The sequence below is a fragment of the Clarias gariepinus genome, chromosome 23 (assembly GCF_024256425.1).
Source record: "Clarias gariepinus isolate MV-2021 ecotype Netherlands chromosome 23, CGAR_prim_01v2, whole genome shotgun sequence".
In the NCBI taxonomy this organism is placed as follows: domain Eukaryota; kingdom Metazoa; phylum Chordata; class Actinopteri; order Siluriformes; family Clariidae; genus Clarias; species Clarias gariepinus.
In genome coordinates this window covers 21077981-21096766 of record NC_071122.1, presented here as the reverse complement: position 1 = coordinate 21096766, position 18786 = coordinate 21077981, and positions in this window count along the sequence as shown.

Genomic DNA, 18786 nt, shown 5'->3' with positions numbered 1-18786 from the left:
TCTAGAGATGACTATAGGACATCTGTAGATAGATATCATTATCCCATGATATTATGATAAATAAGAACAATAAAGTGTGTGTGTGTGTGTGTGTGTGTGTGTGTGTGTGTGTGTGTGTGTGTGTGTGTGTGTGAATACAATGTTTTCAGTATAGCTGTGACCGACAGACAACCCTTCAAATATATGAGTGTTTCTTTATCCAGCTATAGTCTCCTCTAAGGCATAATGTTAACATAGGGCTTTTGTCATACACACACACACACACACACACACTCACCCACATGCAGAATCTGAGACTTGCCTGCTCCTCTTACCATCCTCTGACCTATTAACCCAATATACACAAACATACACACTGGAACACACGTTTGTTCACACACAATTACGAGGGCTGAGCCCTCCGATCACTATCCACACACACACGTGCTAACTCGTGCACGCACACACACACACACACACACACACACACATTGGGAGTGTTGGACAGACAGACTGCCTGGCTCTCAGGCTAATTGAGTTGGGTGTGTGGCCCAAGTAGCCGCGGCGTGACCTCGCTGTAGCCAGGGACGCCGCTGAGCTCCGGCTTTGATACATTTGATACGGTTTAAGTGTGGAATGAAGACCTAAGCCTGTTTACATTTGAACTGGATTAGCATAGGGGTTGAGGGTGAGAGAGAAGAGGGGCAAGGTGAGAGAGAATGAGCGCTGGAGCTCGAGGGAGGTGAGTAAGCAGGTTGAGCCGAACTGTTTGTTTGTTGATGTATGTAATTGAATTGGTGGACCGGGTGCATATGGGTTCCGTGTGCTGTAATTTCGAGCATGCTTCGGTTAGACCACGGGTCAGGATTTTTAGCAGAGTATCAAAAGACATAGACACAAGGTTATGACCCAGAGTATAAACTTTTTAAACTATGAAATTCTGCCTTCCAGGTGAAAAATATTTTGTAGTGTCACTGTACATTCTAGTGCGTTTCTGTGTTTTTCAGTCAAAAACAGGCCTAAACAGAAATCAGCAGAACTCGGGTTTTTAGTTAATTTACCAATACATTTATATGATGTTGGCACACAACAAATCCATTGTTAAATTCGATATGGAAGAAGTGCTTGGATAAACACTGATACTTGGTTATGGATATTTGGCCTGGGCATTTAATAGAAAGGCTTGGTGATGACAAGATTTACATTTTTTGGGCAAAATAAACAAGGATTTAACATGATTTATAAAAGCTGGGACTGTAGCTGCACAGTGTGGTGTGGTTTTCCCACCTCAGAGCTCCTGAGCTTAAGTTACTCTCTGTGTGGAACTTCCAATGTTTTCTCTTTGGCACTGTGGATTTCCACAGGGTTCTCCAGTTTCCTCCCACTGCACAAAAGCATGCAGGTAAGTAGACTGGTTATATTTAATTGCCCCAGGGTGTGTTCATACTGTAGTGCCCTGTGGTGGCTCATAATGAATAAATAAATTAATTAACACTCATTCACTCATTCATTTATTCCCTATGAGAAATTTGCAATATATGTGAAAAATCTGCCACGACATATTAAGTCAGGTATTACGTGGCAGTGATTACTTTTGTTCTCTGGCCAATATCATGCAGTAGGGGAAATTGATAAAAAAAAAAAATAAGTTTCAGCATAAATCAGTTTATAAATATATTATCTTAGTAGATAGTAAATATACTATCCTGATCCATTAACAGAATTGAGAAAGTTTTAAATCCTAATCATTGTTTTAAAGCCCTTTAATGCACAATATCCAAGCTGGTTGCTGAAAAAACAAATGCTTTTTAATTTAATTTTTTTTTGCATTCAAAGTTTTTATTCTTTGCCTAAAAATATTCCAAAATAGCATTTTGGTGAATTTTAATTTGTTTTAATTTGTTTAAGGTAAACAAATTTGCACTGACCATATCTCAGAGTTTGGGCATGACACTGTAATAAATTTGATATTAAAATGAACCTTATTGAACCAAAAATCTAGCTCAAATCACCCAAAATGTGGCATAATACCTAATTTGATGTGATGAGCCACAAATTACAAAGCAACATCATTAGGGCCTTGCTCAGGGGCCCAACAGTGACAGCTTGTTGGTGTCTAAACCTGTAACCTTTGGAACAGAGGTTCACTCTTAGTGCAGTGATTAAGAGGGGGGGGGTGATTAAGGGGGGGGGGGGGGGGCATAAAAGAAACATTTGCAGATTATAGTAAATAAATAAATAAATTCTAGATTTCCCCCAAAGGAAATATTTTGTATTTAATATATACTGTGTGTATATACTGTTTATATATATATATATATATATATATATATATATATATATATATATATATATAAACAGTATACATTATATATATATATATATATATATATATATATATATATATATAATTTAGAAATAAAATATATTTACTTAGGCAAAAATCTAGATACATAGAGCAAAACTATCTATAAAACTGTAGTTTATTTAAAACTAATGAATTATTTAAAAATTATGTTATTTTTGTCTCTTTATGTTTGTGTTAGTCTTTAAGTTTTATATATTTATACAATATTTATACAATATATATATGGTGTGTGTGTGTGTGTGTGTGTGTGTCACAGAGAGAGAAAGAGAGTGAGTACATTTCTATTTGTGCCATCCCAGGCTCTAATTCACTGTGTAATGCTGTTTATTGTGGGTATCGATGTGCTTTTCTGCATTAGTTAAATGGGCCCCAGCACATTACTGTAATGGAGTGGCCGCATGAAAACACTGAGAAACCCGATCTTCCTGTCCCTCTCTCTCTCTCTTCCCCTCTCTCTCTCTCTCTCGCTCTCCCTCTCCTTGCCTAATTCCCTCTCTCCCCCTCTGTCCTAAAGTAATGATTTGATGTTGCTAATGGCTTCCTAAATTTTCTAGGAAGGGCAGAACCAGTATCGTCTTTGGTTACACTGGCTGGCAGACATCCAGTAAAGGGACAGGGAAGGGGAGGGGGGATGTCTGAGAGAGAGAGGGAAAGAGGGACAGGAAACGAAAACGAGAACGAGAACGAGTGAAAGCACAATCCATGGCCTTATTCGCTTTTCTTGGTCTAGTTTTGATAAATGCCACGAAGAAACAAGATTTTACCTAACTATAAACCTTTTTTAAAAAAAAAAAAAAAAACAATCAGTCTTTTGTTTAAGACAGCTGTTGTGAATTTAATTAACTAAACAGCATGAGAGTGAGCGAGCAAGAGGGAGATATTGGTAGGTGAGATGCAGTAAGAAAGAGAAAAATAGGGACAAAGAGAGAATAGATCTTTACATTTACATTTACATTTAGGCATTTAGCAGACGCTCTTATTCAAGTCAAACCAGTACTTTTGATTGTACAAAATAACAGACTGCAGTTATGAGAGTTAAAACTCCCTGTATTTCTCTCTATAATCCCTTGCTACACTAATGCACTTATCCCAGTGTTTCACTAGTGCTTGGATACCATCAAGTTCACACAGACAGATGCGTCTCTTCTGCAAGCTGGCGACAAGGTATCTGTGGATTTTCTAGGATCAAGTGTTAAAATTGCTGAATGTTCACAGGAACGACTGAGCCACCTTGGCCGGGATCATTTCACGGACGTTAGACGTTCTTTAAAACATTTGCACCCTTCAAATGATTTGCTGCGACAAGGAGTCTCATCACCATACTGTGCTTGAAAACTTCTGTAAATGTCAACTGGTTATATGCCTTCTTTGGACTTGTGTGATGCCTGTTGTAAAAAATTTTATCCAAACTCAAATTTTGGAAAATTTATAATTTGCAGAAGAAAACCCTGCTTTCCTGTAGCACCAAGGTTGCTTGATTTTCTCTAGGTTTTTAAGGTGTTCATAAGTTAAAACCTTCTAAAGGTCCTAGTGGCATTGTGTGTCAGAGAGAGAGAGAGAGAGAGAGAGAGATCCCAAAAGGCAGCTAGTGGTGAGGTTTGACAGGTCAACACACACACATGCATGCACACACACTCACACACACACGTGCAGTAGAAAACATATGCATTTTCACATATGCACACATACACAAACACCAACACACACGCGCACACACACACACACACATGCATACACATACACATGCACACAGTAGAACCTGTGATATGAAGCGCATAATGCCTTGTATTGTTGCGATTAGCACCAGCTCTCTGATTTAACCTCGATGAAAGAGACACGGCCACATGCCAGTTAATATGTACATAAAACGAGGGAGAGATTGATCCGCCTTTATGTATGTGTGTGTGTGTGTGTGTGTGTGTGTGTGTGTGTGTGTGTGTGTGTGTGTGTGTGTGTTTTGAGACTTTGGCAACTGGTGTCCAGCTCACATGATGGCCTATGGCAACCCCTAACAAACCGTGTAGGCGCCAGCAGGAGGAGGGGGGCACCGACAACAGCGGGGCCAGGCGGCTCGGGGTGCTGACTGGAGTCACATGACAAGGAAAGTTTCCAGCCAAACTCCCTCCCTTTACACAATGGAGTATTAATGCTGATGACACATGACCTGAGCTGAGGCAGTGTGTGTACCCGTGTGTGTCCGTGTGCACAATTCTGTATGTGTGTGTATGTGTGTGTGTGTGTGTGTGGTTGAGAGAGAGACACCTCAATGTTGAGAAATGGATCTGCGGACTGGATCAACGCTGCTGTTTACATCCCTGTTTTTCTCTCATGCATACACACTCATGTTTACAATATACACACACACGAGTTTCGTTTATCAAAAGTTTTATATATATATAAACTTATAACTTATAACATAATAACACCAAATAACACCAAAAAGGCAAAATTATGTATTTACAGGTGGAAGGGCACCTTGGAGTTCCAAGCTGAATCATCTAGTAATGCAAATCAGCTACCTTAGACCCACCCCAAAGAATTACTTTTATGAGGATGCCTCTCCCTGTGACTATACATCATGATATGCAGTATAGAGGATGGATGGATGGATGGATGGATGGATGGATGGATGTTAAAATGATTTTGCTGAATTAAGAACTCAATTTAAACAAGTTATTTGCAAGTTACTTGTAAAAAAAAGTGAAAAAAAATCTCACATTGTGTTAAGTTACTGCAGCATCATGGGTATTGAGCAAGATACAGTGACTAGGAATATTACAGATTTCAACAACTTGGGCTGAAATTGAGCACTGTTGTAGAGGTTGTAGTAGAAAAGATAAAAAGCATGTCATGTGCTGTAATTAACTATATATAAATAACTATAAAGCCTAGCAACTAATGAAATAAAGTCAGTATTTGGTGTGACACACTTTAGGGACCCTTTAGTCTCAGTTTTATAAAGAAATAATGAAGTTTTGTTCAACATCCTGCAGAACCTCCTAAAGTTCTTCTGGAGACTATGCCTATCTGCTTCTTTTGGCAAAACCCACCATTTTTTGTTTTTGTCCAAAACGTGGTCACTTATATAATATGCTAATATTTTATTTCTGACATGTAATTTTTAATTTTATAGGGGATTACTGGTTTAAAAATCACACATGTTTTTGTGTTGACGTAGTTCGTGAACATCAAAAAAGATGCACCTGGCTGTGGATTTTCACTAGCTAGCTGGTTAGTTAGATTTACACATGCACACAGCAGAAAGCTAATGAGAGTTTCAGTCACTGCATTGGAAGAGGATTTGAGAGAATATACAAGATTCTTGGAATTAGACATTTATTGAACAGTCTACTAAAACAAAACCTCTTTCTTTCTTTCTTCTTGTAGAATTTCAATAAGTGTCCAAGATACTAATGCAATGTTCTCCAGCTGAGATCTACTGTTATATAACAGTATAGGTGGGATAAGTGAAAGAGTACAATGAATGTGATATTCTCATGGTTTTGGAATGACATTTGTTAAAATAAAACGATTGAAGTCAACTTAAAACTTTTGTTTATTTAGTAATTTTAAATTTCTTCCATGTACAACTAAAAACACCTACCATAGATGTTCATTTTAGTAGGGGTGGTAATAATAGTAGTATTAGTATTTGTAAAATACTAGGAAGCTTAAATGAAATCCTTAATTTACTGGCAGAACATACACTTTAAAAAGATAAAAATAAAATGAGTTAAACCAAGATCTTTTGTTAATGTCTTCACTTTTTTTTTACAGTGTACCATGTTCCGCTGTTACTGCTACACATTGACAAGTAATATAGAGGGGCCTAGGGACATCCAAACATAAAAGCACAAGCATTACAGAAATAAACTACAAATACAAAACTATATAAAACGCTGCAAATCTAAAGACTTGCAGGGGGCCCGGAGACTTAGGGCACTTCACACTGGATGGGGTGCCAATAAATTGCAGGAGACACACAGATGCGCTCATTCACACACTATGGGCAATTTGGGCCCAATCTGCATGTCTTAGGACTGTGGAAGGAAACTAGAGTACCCAGAGTAAACCAAGCACGGGGAAAACATGCGAACCTATCCATGCAGACCTGAAGTAGGACTCAAACCCGAGAACCTGGAGGTGTAAGGCAAACGTGCTAACCACTAAGCCACTGCGCCGGCAAAATGTGGTGAAGTTTAAAATGAAATATAATTTCTTCAAAACAGTTAAACAGACTATTTGCAGCAACTAATGATGGTTTAAACTGCTAATTCAGTTGCTACTAGCTTAGTCGCTTAGTGGTTTAAACTTCTAAGCCAGTCACTAAGTCTTTAAATCAGATGCTATGGCCCTAATAACCAGTATGCTAATCAGCATCATACCTCTGCTAAGTGTCGGTGATATCACGTAATAATATTGTTGATTTTTCTATGACTAATGTGTATTATTCTTTATATAACACATGGCTATTTGTTGACAATGCCAAAGTTCTACTACAAGAAAGTATTATGATTTAAATTACGTTGAACTGGCGGCCCCAGTACTTACAAAGAATATTACTCAAAAACAGTATGGCACTGTTGCAACACATCTTTAGACAAAAAGAGGATGTGCAAATGAAAAAAGAGCGCTGAGAGAGACAGAGCGAAACCTTTTAATGTCACTTGTTTAGAGTGATCGATGGAGAATCTGAAGGAAGACAGAGTGAGAGAACAGAGTGGCCTTTCTCAGCACATGGCTCTGTTGCTCACAATCCGATCTGGCCTGTCATGTCCAATGCCCTCGCTTCATTAATCAGCACATGGGTGCGAGCTCGTGTCTTAATGTTTATCCAGTGCCACACTGATCCCTACCCGCCGGCCACACACATAGAAGGTTGACGGCGTGCTGTGAAATGGGCCTGACATTGTGTGGTGTATGTGTGTGTGTGGGTGTGTGTGTGTGTGTGTGTGTGTGTGTGTGTGTGTAAGTAAGTGAGTGTAAGAGGGATATTATAATGATGTGGTTGTGTATGAATAAGAGACAGCTAGAGATAGAGGAAGATGACTCAAACAAGCTTTCACAGGTCACTTTTTGTTTTTTTTCACACGCTTCGTTTATCTGGCATTTGAACCATGATCACATCATCTAAGCCGAGCCCATGCATTACACTTGAATCTAGCTGTAAACGCACCATTAGGCTTCCAAGGGTCTTGCAGTCAAAACAGGGTAACATTTCTGAGCACCTCATTCTACGTTTTCACCCAAACCTGCCACGTGTCACTGAAACCCCGGAAAGACATAACAGGAAACCGTGCAGGCTAAAGAAAATGCTAGTCTCAGTACTGGGCTCCTCGTGTTCTAGAGGGATGTCTGGTTAGTGGAATATAGGACTTTGAAATATAGTGAAATCTGTGAAAGCAAAAATAGCGAAAGTTGCGGTACTTTTAAATGTTTGGCTAAGCACAGTCTGTGACTCCCAAGATGTATCCACTGTAACCACATCAGGAATTTTTGGTTGTCGAAACTTTCTCTTGATGTTAATCTGGAAACCTTAAGGACGTTAGGACAATGCTTGGGTTCAGTTGTTTTTGAAAGTTAGAATGACGTTGACATCAGAACAATGCTGATTATGTGATGAAGGATAAGGTTTAATGTTAAATAAGTGCCCCAACATGATGTTACAAAAACAATTTAAAAATATTATAAATATCAAACTAATGACATGAGCAGGACTCTCTGAACTCTGGCTGATGGTGCAAGAGCACCCTGTGTTTACCACTGCACAACTAGGGACATGCTGTTGATGCTAGTAAATACGAGTGTATAACAACGAGTGCCCCAGAAAAATACCGGGTAACAGCAACATACCAAAATATTACACTGGAAAGCAGCCGCAAGGATTTACAAACAGAGATCTGTTCTGTGTTAAAACAGAATGAACAGGAAAGTGGTTGGATATTGTGAGAATGGAGGGTTGTTGGCATAAATGCTATTGATTGGGGAAAAAATTATATTAGTACTGTATTGTCTTTTATTTATTTATAAAATTAGTTTTTAATTCATGTATTATATGGATTTGAGGTGGCAAAATGTTGCCATTCCTCTATAATCCTGTAGGGGGTGTGCTCTTAGCTATCAAAAATTGGCAGGTAGTACAGGATCCTGTGTTAGGAGAAAATTATTTGCAAACCTTGTTTAGAATTGTAACAAAACCTATAATAATAATAATAATAATAATGATTTGGGATATTTATAAAAATGATGATACTAAAAGATTTACAATACAAATCAAATCTTCACCTAGGTATCGTGATAATATCGTATCAGCCGGTCCCTTGTTATTCCCTTCCCTAGTGTTTGCAGGTTGTGTTTTGGTCATTCATTTATTGTTATCTCGACATCATTTTATCGAAGTCATTTTCAACAACTTTTAACAAAAATATTGTTATGTTGTCATTACAGTACAACGTTGTTGTAACTATATTACAATATATTACTCATAAAGCTCAGTTTCATTTTTAACGGCTTTGTCTGATGTCCCTCAATAACCCGGTTTTATGAGAGCTATAACGGCTTTATTCCTATTATTATAATAATACTCGGCGAGAATCACCAGGCGTATAGGAATGGAATGAGTTTAAGAATTAGGGGAAATGGAACAAGCTTTACAGTCTTACTCAGCAAGTCCGTCACTCTTCCTCTTCTTTCCCTCTCTCACCCCTTTTTTTGTATCCCTTGATCACTCCTTTTTCCCTTCATGCCTGCATTCCTTACAGTTTTGTTCTCCTGCCAAGGAAACAAATCAAAAGCCCTCTACTTCTTTCTCTCTCTCTTTCACATTCTCTCTCTCTGCTTCTTCCTGACAGTGCAGTCCAGTGTGGACCCTCTGGTGTGTGCGCACACTCCTCCGTGACCTGAGCGACAGATGATGTCATTGCCAGTTGACCCCAAGGCGAGTGTACTCGTGGCTGCCCTCGCGCATGCTTTGGGTGGGAGCGGGCCAGTAAGACGAGCTCGCTTTCTTTTGTTTGTCGAGCTGTTCTCCCACCCTGGCTGTGTAAAAGATTTTTTTTCTCCTGTTTCATGGCAAATTAAAGTTTGATCTGTTGGCGCTGCCCTCCTGACTTGCCTTCACAATTGACGTCAAGTAAATCAGTGGTCTTGATTACCACTCCAATTAGAATTTTTATTTTATTTTTTATTTTTTTGCTTTGACTTTACTGTGACATCTCAAGTGGATGATTACAATGACTGTGCAAGGGTGGTCCAACAGAAAAAAACATAACATTCTCAATGTGTGTGTGTTTTGTGCATGTGTGGTTCCTGTAGTTCTTCAAAATGACAATGACTTTTCTTCTAAGTAGTCCAACGGTGCCAGATTAGGCAATCGCTGTTAAAAAATGTCATGTGCAAACTTTAAATTTCGGTGTTATACAATTTTAACCAGTGTTCTGTTCTGTATGGAGGTTTCTTATGCTCTCCCATTGTCCATGTGGGATTTTTCAGGATTTCCCAACCTTGGATAAACATGCCGGTAGGGCTGGAGAATTAGCCACTCCACACTGCCTGTAAGTGTGAATGAGTTTGCTAATTATCGCATACATGTGTGTACATGCCCTGTGATGAACTAACCACCTCATTTCCGGTGTGATCCTGGCCAGCAGTAATATGACCTTTGCAACTGTTTTAGGTAGAAGCCCCATTCCTAGTAATTACTACTTACTTATACTTATTGTTATTTATGATACTCCATTATTAATAAAAATTATTAATCCTAATAGATTGCATTATTCATTAATCACTATCTGATTAACAGTGACTAGGCAGCAATGATTCTAATGAATGAGTTGTTTGCTATCTCATAGTTCACATTTTTGAGCCAGTTCTTGTCAATAAAACCATAAGCTATGTCTTTGACATTGTTCTATTTGTAATTTTTGAATAATGTTGGTCCACCATGCTGCTTTTCATGATGATGAATATACTGTATGTGTTGAATTAGTGGGGTAAATGACTATCAGGAGATAGTTAGGCACAAACAACAAAAAACAAATTAATGCAGGAATGCAGGAATAATTACTATATTTGTGTATTACAATAAGTAGCATGGTGGTCTAGTGGTTAGCGATATTGCCTTAGACCTCCAGGGTCAGGGTTTGATTTCCGCCTTGGGGTCTTTGTGCATGTTCTCACCGTGCTTGGTGTGTTCTCTCCTGGTACTCCAGTTTCCTCCCACAATCAAAAGAGATGCAGATTGGGCTAACTGTTTTTTCCAAATCGCCCTTAATGTGTGTATGTCCAGCGATGGATTGGCACCCCAATCGCCTTGTGATCAAAGACTCCTGGGATAGTTTTCGGGCCCGATACAAGATAAGTAGTGTAGAATATGAATGAATGAATAAATATTTTGTGTCTTTGCTGATTTTATTTTGCATCTATTGATCTTGGTTAATCACTTCAGCCTGGTTAAGTGACTCAAATTTGAACAAAAATAATACACAATTAATAAATAAAATTTAATATCATACATTTTCTTATTACTTATTTTTCTGCCATTTACATTTCTTTATTTTCCTGTTATCTGTCATTTATTTATTTATTTACTGTGTATATTTATTTATTTACTTCTATGGTAATTTACTAAGTTTCACAAAGTGTCGGAAAGAGGTCATCTTGTCATCTTAGTAATCACAGATCACTTAAACAAACCATTAGAAGTTTACAGATTCTCTTACTCACATTGCATCATGGGTAGGTTATCATACCAAATATCTTTACTGAGAAAATCTGCACAAAACATGAGTGAATGATAACAAACTGCGATTTAGTTTTCAAATCTACACGAAACATTAAAGACTCAAATAAAATTCTTATCACCGTCTTACCGTCTTCAGTTAGTGGTCGCTTCTACATACATTTAACTGCCAACCAAAACGACTGGTGCCATCTCTTTCCCTCTCACTCCCCCATAGTCTTCTATCATATGAGATTTTCCACTGATACAGTCCTAAACACACACCATAGGGCTCTTGATAAGGCCCTTCTCCAAGTCTGTGCTCAGCCAGCGTGTCATGCTGACGAGGACAAGCCTTTATCGGTGGCGATGTTCATGCTGGAAACGGAGATCACATCTTATTGATGCCAATCCTGCGCTGCTCCAGTACCATCACACACACTGGTTCTTATACCTGAACACATCTACGCATGGTTAAATCAAGTGCAACCACATCCGTTTGTTTACTTTCTGCACTCAAGTAAATGTATGCACACAGACATGCATTTAGTATATTTCATATATCACCTTGGATTGGCAGATTAAAAGTTAAAAGAGATCTGTGTATGACAAGTGAAAAGAGTGAGAGAGAGAGAGAGAGAGAGAGAGAGCGAAAGCGAACAAGTGAGGAGTGATGTTGAGACACATCGTTCAGCTCACATATTTTTTTGGAGATTGTCATTTCCGACCATTTTGCAGATGCATATCAAATTCTGCAATCTGCCTCAGGGAGATAAGGCCCATGAGATGCTGGAGTTGCAACATCCCACAGAGCGAGCAAGACAGCGCAGAGAGGTTCTCATAGCGATCTTGGAAGAGATACTGCTCTTCCAGCACCCTCAGCATCACTGATTACCATGCTAATCTTACAGAGACTGGCGTCTGCCAGGCTTCAGCTCAAACAGACATAGGAACATGGCCCTATCATGTGCAGGAAGCATAACTGTGCTACTAGCTTAGGAAAAGAGGGGCTCACGATGGAAGTATCCAATTTGAAAGATGGCATTCTTAAAGCTTAATGCTTGAACTAGTGCTTGAATTTGGTGTCTGCCAGTGTTAGGCTTAAACTGACCTAGGCACATGGCTCTGTTACATGCAAGAACATTTCTAAGATCGGAGGCAAATCTATGACCTCAAGGCTTCCATTTAATCTCAGTCCAGTTACCTTCCTTGAATATGATGTCTACCAGACTGGGGGATAAACAAGGACGTACTGCATGCTGGAACCATAACTGTAACTCTAAAGAATGAGAGGTTATGATGCAAGTATCTGAGTAGCAGTATGTCAATAACATCATAAATCTCAGGGACTCATGGAGCTCCCTATGTTCTCTGATCAGTCTAGACCAGTGGTTTTCAACCCTGGTCCTGGACTTACCGTTGCCCTGCACTTTAGTATTTTCTCGGCTCCCGGCACACCTTATTTTACCAATTATCTAATTAACAGCCATTTCTTTTAATTTAGGTACAGGACCAGGGTGTATACCAACAACAGGTCTATACCAAGAACCTGCTAGACATAAACAGACCTAGGAACATGGTCACATTGCATGCACAAACAATGAATGTGCTATTGTCCCATGAGAGAAGATGCTTGTGATGCTAAAAGATGGTGGCACAGTCTCAAATCCCATGACCTTGTAGGACCATCATAGGCTTTCAGTGTGGTCAAAATCTAAGTTGGTTTGAATTCAAAGCCACAGGTCTAAAAACAAACAAACTGATAAACCAGTGACTTCTAAATCCATCATTCTTGCTGCTCCAGTGACCTGGCAGGAAAGGAATTATTCAAACTGTTTTCACCAGTCCAAAAAAAACGGGTGTTTGTCTTGAATCTTCAGGCACTGCCAGCTCTTATAGAAGAAAGGCATTGCATGGTTTATGTTTTCATGACAATGCAAAGAACTGACTCAAGACCTGGATGTTTAGATTCATAGAACCAAAATGGTGGGAGACAAGACACAACAAAAAGCAGAGGCGTGTGTAAATAAGGCCGATGTTGCCCTAAACTAAGCCAACACTCGCTCTACATGAATAAGACAGTAAAGTGTTATCAAATGACGCCTAGCAATCTTGGTATGCCAGGCTTTCTGATCAAACCCAAAGCTTGACTTCTTATCCATGGGGGCTAGGGGGCAAACAGAGAAACTGCTTACATCTGCCCTGAAATAAGACTTCACTTGTGCCTGGGGCATTATTGTTCAGAGCAGCGTCTTTCTTTTTCTTTCTTGCATCACTGAATAAGTGAAACATTGAGTCCTAGATTCTCTTCAGTTATCCAAAGTCCCAGAGGAGTCCCTGCTGCCCTCTGTCTGTTCAAATCCAGGCTACCACTAAGGCCTCACGGGGAAGATCTAGCAACAGACACCAGGTCCTCTCCATCTCTCTCTCTATACCTCCACCACCCACATTCGGCTGTGGGCCAGTTTGGCCTGGCTTCACCCTCTCTGGTTACCTGCCTGTGAAAGCGAATGGGGTGCGGATGGGGATAGCCTGTCCAGACTGTGGCTCCCCTGAGCCCGCTCTGGCATTAGCACTTGCCCCTTCGCTCTGTCAATGGGAAGCTGGATGAATGCAACTGTTTGTGCACAGACAGCAGGGATGAATTTGTCTGCCTTAGAGAAGAACAGGAAGGGCTGAATACATTACCTCCTGGGAGGATGCCATGAATGGTGAGACCATCTCAGGTGGTATGGATTAATGGTGTAGGAGTTGCTGAATGTTAATTCCCACAGGTGCGAGTGCTCTCAGTCGTAGTCTCATCCTCACTGATATTGGACCTCTCATCTGAATAGTGCCCCAACACTAACTGTTCTTCAGTTGTTGATGTTCAAATAAAGCACACATTAGCACAGGATTATATGTAAGGGATAGCCATCAAAAGCTATTAAAAGATCGCCATAACTTGATTACTTTAAGTGCTCGCTCAAGTTTAGCATTGAAAAATTGTAATGCTAGTTCTCTTGAATTTTTACATTCACACAAATAAGAGATTAGCCTCGCACAACTGTTTCATTTGTGCAAGCATTAACGTAAAGATTCAAGAAAACTAGCTTTACAAGTTTGCAAACAGCTAGGTCTACAACCCCATAACTCCATGGTAGCGCTCTAAACCATGATTAATGGTAATAATTTTAATTCTTAATTAATAGGATTAATGTTAAATAATTAGCTAACCATAATTAAGAATCAAATGGTACTGATTTGTGCATAGTTTTAAAGCTAGTTTTACCTTGTATCAGATGATTAGCTAGCACTAACTACAGTATGCCCTGCTATGAAGCATTCTCCAATGCAAAATTAGTAGAAATGTAAAGATTAGATAAATTTAGTTAAATAAATACTAAATACTACAGACTAAAATAATGTCCTTGTACTTGTTCAGTCTCAAACAGAATTTTTCAGTATGATCTAGATCCTTTTAAGCTGTTTTTATATTTTAAATTAAAAGAATAGTATTTATTTTACTGTACTTATTTTTGCTAGTTGTCGCTCTCAAAAAAAATGGGGTAGGTTGAACAGTAGGTTTTTTTGTAGTACCCACCTTTTATAAGAATGTCATGCAATAATACCATTTGGTTAGGATTATGTCAGTATGTTTAAAGGTTGTTCAGATCTAACATTTAAAACATGAAAGATGGGTTAATGCTACCCATTCCATGTGGGGAAAATGGTCTATTTTTATCTGAAATGCCCTCTTAATTTATCTAAACTACCTTCAACAAATATAATGCTAATGTACAGTCTGATAAGTAAGTATTTGGACAATTTCTGGAATTTTAAATGGAAAACTTTCCTTTATTGGTGTTTTTTTTTTTTTTTTTAGTTTTATTAAAAAAATATTGAATTTTTCTGCCATTGTTTATATACTCTCTCCATTTTCACAGACAAAAAAAATAAATGTACACTGGACTTATAAACAGTTTCCTGGCCAGATATGGCCTTGTTATTCCTCATTTTGTCGTAAGACATTACAGAGATTAAAAAGTCTGGAGTTGATCAGAAGTGTGAAATTTGCATTTGATAGCTATCCATGGGAACTCTCAATATGTGGATTAGAGTGTATCTCCACTACACTCCATCTTGCCCTCACACACTTGGACAAGAAGGACACATACGTTCGAATGCTGTACATGTGGAGATCGTCGAAAACACCAAATTCCTGGGTGTCCACCTGGAGAAGGACCTCAGCTGGTCCCTCAACACCAGCTCCCTGCACAAGAAAGCCCAACAGCGTCTCCCCTTTCTGAGAAAACTGAGGAAGGCCCAGCTTCCACCACCGATCCTGATGTTTCTCCACTACCTCAACACCATATTTTATGTTCTGTTATGTTGCGGTTGTCGCACTGTCACTTTGTTGTTGCTCGTTTGCACATTTGCACGTGCACTTTATATTCTCTATAAAACCTGTAGATAGTCTTCCTTAGTTAGTTAGTTTTTGTTAATTTATGTTGTAATTTATGTTAGGACTATCTGTCTTGTCTCTGCTAGCCAGCTAACTAGGCCACTTAGTTAGCTGGTTTAGTTTCTCTGTTAATTTATGTTGTAAATTTATGTTGCATGTAGCACCTTGGTCCTGGAGGAACGTTGTCTCGTTTCAGTGTATACTAACAGTATATGGTTGAAGTAACAATAAGGCCTACTAGAACTTGAACTTGAGAGAGGTGTCAATACACGGAAATGAGGCTAAGCTAAGCTAAACTGTCAGAGAGATAGCAGCACATTTAGGGGTGGCCAAATCAACAATGTAAAAAAAAAAAAAAACTAAATGCATTACATATCTAGAAGGGCATCAAAGACAAATGAAGTAGGATGTGGGGTATTATCAAATAGGTCAAATAAATATCAGTATTGCACAGTATTGCACCTATTGCACATCTCAATATTGCACATACATTTATTGCATAGTGAGGAGAAAATTGAACTGTTTCTACAGTAGATCGCCTGGTGGCGAAAAAAAATCATCTTCTGCCTGACTGTCCTGACGAATAAAAAAAATATTTTAAAAAACTGCCCAGTTCTGGAACAATATTCTTTGGACAGATGAAATTAAGCTTATATCCAAAAATAAGGAAATAAAAGAATGTGTAGAAGGAAAGGAAGGGCTGATGATCCAAAGCCTACTACATCATCTGTCAAACATAGTGGAAAGAGTGTTACAACAGGGGCATGTGTATGGCAAGTGAGAAACCTACCACTGAGCCAGCAATGCCCTGCTAGATGATTGGTGTTTATTGGTAAAGTAACTGCTAATAGAAGTAGCAGGATGAATTCTAGAGCATATAGAGACTTCCCACCTGTGTTCCTGGATACTGGAGAACTTTAACTGCTGTACCAAGCCCACAAAATCAGTACTAAACGCTGATCATGAAATTTTAACAAATACATTACTGCACTGTCACTTTCAGTTTATATTGCGCTGCTTCATCCATCATGCATCTTTGCACCATCCATAATTTATGTTAATTATTGCACTACTTTATATTCTGTATATACTGTGTCATAAAGACATTCATAAATATACATATTTATATCATGTTAAGCATGTCATCTTCTTGATGTTACATCTCTTTATCACCTACGGCACCTTCTTTACATACAGTAAGACACACTTACTCATGTACATATGGAACCACACCCTTTTGGTATTTATTGTACTGTAAATAGGCCACTTCTGAACAGGTACTTCTAGTTGGATGTTAACTGCATTGCATTGGATTTGTACATGTACTTTGCACAATGACAATGAAGTTGAATCTAATCTAATCTAATCTAATCTATTATAGAGCTCTACTTTCTGCTCAGATACAGTTAAGTGCTGCAAAACTGATAAGGCGGCACTTCACAATACAAATGGATGATGACCTGAAACATTCCACAAAAGCAACCCAAAAACTAAGGCAAAGACAAGGATTGATCTATGTTGTACATACAGTAGCATTTAATTTTAAGAAAGTTCAGAGCTATTGTCAATTAGCAATAGTTTAAATGCAATTTTGATACACACCAAATTTAAATTCTCCAAAGTGCAGTTACTTTCACAACACTGTAGGTCTTGCATCAATATGAAAAACCACAAGAAGCAATAAAAGTGGCTCATAACCACCAGCATTCATGTGAAACTGTCTCTTACTATTCCTTTTCTCTTTTTCACTTCTCTGATGCCATGCACCGAGTCAGGGTACAGTCTAAAAACGACAGTCTGGAGAAACAGACGCAGCTGTATGACCTAACATGTCTGTCCTACCAAGCATGACAATTAACTGCAAGTTTCAAGGTAGTGTTCCTTCACCAACACACAACATGCTTGTAGTCTTGTGACATGTTGGAAATAATAATAATGCAGTGGAAGTGTTTCCTTCTTGTCATTTTCACTTCCTGTTTTCTGTATGCGTGGGGGGGGGCATGTATTTTATAGGCCTTTGGACTAGTTGTATATAGACTCATATATTTTATTGGCCTCTGGACTAGTTGTGCTGGTGGCATGGGTACACTAGATGGTAGAGCGTATCAAGGGGTCAGACAAGCAGACTGATCCGTACACACAACATTTATACTTTTATTTAGACATTTATACTTTATCCTGCTTTATAACACTTAAATGTTTAAATGCAAAGTTAAGTGCATTTATATTAACTATGATTATTGATAGTGTGATGAATAATCAAGCAGGTCTGTTAGATTTTTTTTATTTTATTTTGTTTCCTTTCAGCAAGTCAACTGACAATTGGCCTTGTGATGCAGCGTAATTAGCATGACTCCACGGAAACATTCATTTTCGGCAGAAGACCTTGAGTAACAACCCAAGACAGTTCAAATTCATTGTTTTGAAATAGGATATAAACATAACCACACACACACACACACACACACACACACACACACACACACACACACACACACACACACACACACACAGACACACTCACACACGCACACACAAAAGATTTGAATATAACATTACAAAATATAGCTCATTATTGCAGAATGCATTGTAGATATACTGACACATGGGTTAAGGCTATACGTCTTTTCTCTTTGAAGCTGATGTATTTCAAATTTGAGGTTACAAAGTAGTCACATGTCACAGTTACCACACGTAAGCAACAACCCTGTCTAGACGTTACAGGAAAATAATCAGCGATGGAGCTGTAGCGATAGATTGCTTAATTCCTCCTATATAGTACAATAGCAATTTACTCAAAAACATGATTTTCATTATTTAAAAAAGAAAGAATTGTCTGTGGTTCCGCATTGTATCATTTACAGATATTTTTAATGTTACGGGATGTCTGTGAAACAAGTTAGTTCCTCTTATCACTGACTTTAAGCTTAACTAGTCTGTCTTTTGTTTTCTTTTTACCTCTGATTTACAGTGTTCATAGTAAAGTCTCTTGAAACATTTAATTAAATACAATCATCTTCTTATAAAAAAATGTTATGTAATAAACAATAAGACGCATTTTCAAACCTGCTTATGTGGAGCAAGCAGGAAATACTGTTAATTTAGGATATAAGTCTTTATGTTTAAAATGTCTAATTATAACATTACAGCCATAGGCGCATTGGTGGTAGGTTTCTTGCCTGCCATGTGGAAGGCCTGGGTTTAATTCCCAGCCAGTGGATTTAGTGCCAGATAAAATGGTAGGGTTGAATCAGGAGGGGCGTCTGGCATAAAAAC